At 58.4% G+C, this 4,082-nt stretch overlaps 1 protein-coding gene across 1 annotated transcript in view; it reads right to left on the reverse strand.

Moving 5' to 3' along the window:
- SORCS2 (sortilin-related VPS10 domain containing receptor 2) overlaps positions 1 to 4,082 on the reverse strand; it is a 237,611-nt gene that overhangs the window by 137,453 nt on the left and 96,076 nt on the right. The gene's annotated exons all lie outside the window — the stretch shown is intronic.

The following is a 4,082-nucleotide window of genomic DNA, read 5'->3' on the forward strand; positions in this document are numbered from 1 at the left end:
ATGACCAGTGGGGGGGAGATGACCAGTGGGGGTGGATGACCATTTGGGGTGGATGACCATTTGGAGTGGATGACCAATGGGTGTGGATGACCAATGGGAGGACTGAGCCCAAAGCCTAAGCCCTGCTCTGTACTTAGAGCTCAAAGATGCTGGTCCTGGTGGCCTGGAGCAGGTCACAGGTCATGGTCTCAGCTTGCACTGCTGCCCAGCTGATCCAGAACCATCCCCTCACGGGAGAGGAACTCTCAGGGTGGCTCTCAAGCCCCCTTTCTGTGTCTCTTGTCCCCCAGATGGGACCAGACAGATGTGGGGCCCAGAACCCAGTTAGACAATGCCCTCATTCCCCTCAGCTCCCTCCTCATTCATCCTGACCCTCCTTTCTCATCCTCCCGTCCACCCTCAGGCCTGACACTTGCTCGGTGGGGAACCGAGTGTGGAGGAGGGCCTGTAAGGACGGTCCAGCTCGCCTGGACACGAAGTAGCACTCCCGGGCACAGGTCCCCACGGGCTGCACATCCATTCAGTTGTTGATGTGTCCTCTCAGCACGTGGCCGAGTAGAGAAGGGCCTCTCGGCCTCACCCCACCCGCGTAGGAAGAACTGTGGTCACTCCCTTCACAGAGGGGAAACCGAGGCACGGAGCCAGGTCTCCTCAGGCCTGTGGTCAGTATGAGCACAAAGCCCACTGTCTCGGGCCACTGCGTGCCTGCCCTGAGCCTTCCATCGCAGAGGCTGAGAATGGAAACGGGAGGGGAGGGCTGTGCCCAGCCTAGGAACTGAGGGTCCACAAGCTGAGACATTTGAGTCAAGCCCTGAAAAACCAGCAGTCTGCCAGCCGGGGGAGGAGGAGGAGGAGGGGGGCCATCATGCTTTCCAACCGTGTCATCGTGGGGCCCACCCAAGCCCAGCAGCCAGATCAGAGACGGGAGAGGGACGCCAGGGGGACAACAGGGTGCTCAGATTGCTGGCAAGCAGGCAGGGGCCCTGGTGACCGCTGGCTGCAGACTTGCCTGCACTGTGAGAGTGGGAACCCACTCAGGGCTGGCCCAGCAGATGTTTGGGGGCAGTGAACGACCGGAGGGACTGCGCTTTCGTACAAAGAACAGCTGGTGGATCCAAACCTTGTGCCTCTGGGCTGGTGGCACTCCTTCCCACTGGGACACTGAGAGCCTCTGGGTGGCCAGCAGACTGTTGGCTGTCAGTCAGCACACAGGGACTGTGAGAAGTGGGGTCACTGTGGTAGGAGTGCTGGGGTGGGGCAGGCAGCTAGAAGGGTCTGGGGGTGGGGAAGGGGGCTGGAGGGTCTGGGGTGGGGAAGGCGGGCTGGAGGGTCTGGGGGTGGGGAAGGGGGCTGGAGGGCTTGGCACTGGGCGGGCTCACTCCAGAGCCTCAGCCGTGTTCTCACGGAGAGGGATGGGCTGAGGAGTGCGGGTGGGGCCTCAGCGGGTGAGGGGAGTGGGCCGGATCTGGACCAACAGGCTCTGGGTAAAGGCAAGAACCTCCAGGTTCCCGGGGTGAGGGGAGGAGGGCCGCAGGTTCAGGTCCTCTGGAGTTGAGGGGTCTCCCAGCACAGCCCCCACCCCCACGAGGAAGGAAGGGGCCACCCCCAGATGGTAGCCATAGCTTGTCAGGTCACAGCGACTGCAGCCCCGGGGCCTCTCCCAGGCCGCACATGTGCTGGACAAGACCTCGCCCTCCCACACGGGCCCACTTCAGACCTAGAGCCAAGTCTATCCCACGAAACACCCCCAGCCCCTCTGCGCCCCCAGTGGACAGGACAGATGAGAACAGCACCAGGCGGTCCTGTGCCAGGTGGCTCCTGGGAACAGAATGCACAGTGGGAACTCCTCCCTCACTGCCCTCGGCTAAGCCCGCAGCCTCTGCAGCAGCGTACACCCCCACGTCCCAATTCCAAGGACTCAGGTGGAACCGGTTCAGCCAAAGCAAAACTGGCTAGAGCCTGCCCAGGGGGCCCTGCCGCCTCACCCCAGGAGGGCAGTGCCAACTGAGGGTCCAGAACCCACAGGGAGTCTAGGGTGGAGGGAGGGAGGTCTGAGCACCCGCCCACCCCGCCTGCCAGCACAGAGCTCCCACCGTCCACTACAGGGGAGGAACGTCCCCCTTCATCTGGCTCAGTGCAGACGCTGGGCTGACCCTGTCCACCGTGTGGACCCGCACAGCAGCACACAAACCAGTCGACGAGGAAGAAAGGCCTGGCAACTCCCGAAGGTCAGTCAATGAGAGCTCAGGACTGAGTCACCTCGACTTGAACCAGAACTGCTCGGAACCCAGAGCTCAGAGACGAGAGAGACGAGGTTCATGGACCAGACAGATGCGACGAGGGTTCAGAGATGAAGGTTCAGGGCTAAGCCATCCTGAGGACTTAAACTAGAACCGCCCAGAGGCTGGAGCTCAGAGACGAGCGTGGACGCAGCTCCCACTTCAGACAAGTTATCAGGAAGGACAGTGGCTACACGGGATGACCAGAGGGCCATGTGGAGGGTCAGTGAGCTCCAGGGGGACCTTGTGGGATGGACAATGGACCCATGAGGATGGCGAGGGGCATCTCACAGTAGTGGTCCTTCATTCATTCACTCCTGCAGGTGTGGTCATTCATTCATTCATTCACTCCTGCAGGAGTGTGACCATTCATTCATTCAATCCTGCAGGAGCATGGTCATTCATTCATTCACTCCTGCAGGAGTGTGGTCATTCATTCATTCATTCATTCACTCTTTCAGTACATGGTCCCTTCACTCATTCACCCACTCCAGGGAAGTGCTCACTCATTCATTCCCTCGTGCAGTGGTCCCTCCTTTATTCACTCTCAGTGTTGTAACCACTTATTCATTCACTCTGTCAGTGACGTATTTACTCACTAGTTCATTCACTCACTTAAACATGCATTCATTCAGTCCTTCATTCAGTTATGTGGTCCATTCATTCACTCAGTCACTCATATATATTCATTTATAGGCCATGCTATAGGCCAAGCACTTGCTATGCATCGGAGAGCTGGACAATGACTAGGGATGATAGAGAATGGATGCCTTTGAGCTGTGGTGTTGGAGAAGAGTGTTGAATATACCATGGACTGCTAAGAGAACAAACAGGTTCATCCTGGAGAGGGTTAAACCAGGCTGCTCCTTAGAGGCAAGGATTCTGAAGTTTCCTCTAACATACTTTGGACATGTTGCAAGGAGGGACCAGCCCTTGGAGAGGGACGTCATGCTTGGGAGGATGGAGGGACAGCGCAGGAGAGGAAGACCCTCGATGAGGTGGACTGATTCAGTCACTGGGGTAATGGGGGTAGGTGTGTCAGAGACAATGAGATTGGCAAGTGATAGAGCAGGGTTTGAGTTGTTGTACACAGGGACTCTATGAGTCGCAGGTGACTCAACAACACATAACACCACTTCTAATGTATTCATTCAGGAAATCACTTGGTTATATAATCAGTCACTTATCTAGTCACAGGAGTGGTCTCTAGACTCAGTAGGTGGGCAGAGATGAGCTATCAGTGGTCACCAAAGGTCTGTGGAGAATAAGGACGAAGACTCAGGACAGCACCTTCGATAGTGATGGGGAGTATGTGGGTGGTCAGCAGTGGGGACCCAGCTGGCTGCAGAGAGGTCACCCTGAGAGAGCCCAGAAGGCGGTGGAGATGACCCATCTGCGTCCCTCGCTCGCCTGTTTCCTTTCCAGGACAAAGGAGCTGGCCCACACCCTGGGGACACTTCCCGGGGAGGACCCAGCCCAGCAGTCTGAGGGGAGGTGCCCACAGTGGGCTGACACCACCCGGAGGAGCAGGCGGGCGGGAAGTTCCCACCCCACTGCCTGGGAAACCCCATCCAGGCCCTCTACCCAGGGAGCCCCAAACCATGCCCAGCCCAGAGAATCCCAACATTCCCCCTGCCCAGGGAGCTCCAATCCATGCCCAGCCCAGAGAACCCCAACATTCCCCCTGCCCAGGGAGCTCCAATCAATGCTCAGGCCAGGGAAACCCCAACATTCCCCCTGCCCAGGGAGCTCCAATCCATGCTCAGGCCAGGGGAACCCCAACATTCCCCCTGCCCAGGGAGC

This window comes from Elephantulus edwardii, unplaced genomic scaffold, assembly GCF_000299155.1.
Source record: "Elephantulus edwardii isolate Elephantulus edwardi_28Jun2011 unplaced genomic scaffold, EleEdw1.0 scaffold00129, whole genome shotgun sequence".
NCBI lineage: Eukaryota > Metazoa > Chordata > Mammalia > Macroscelidea > Macroscelididae > Elephantulus > Elephantulus edwardii.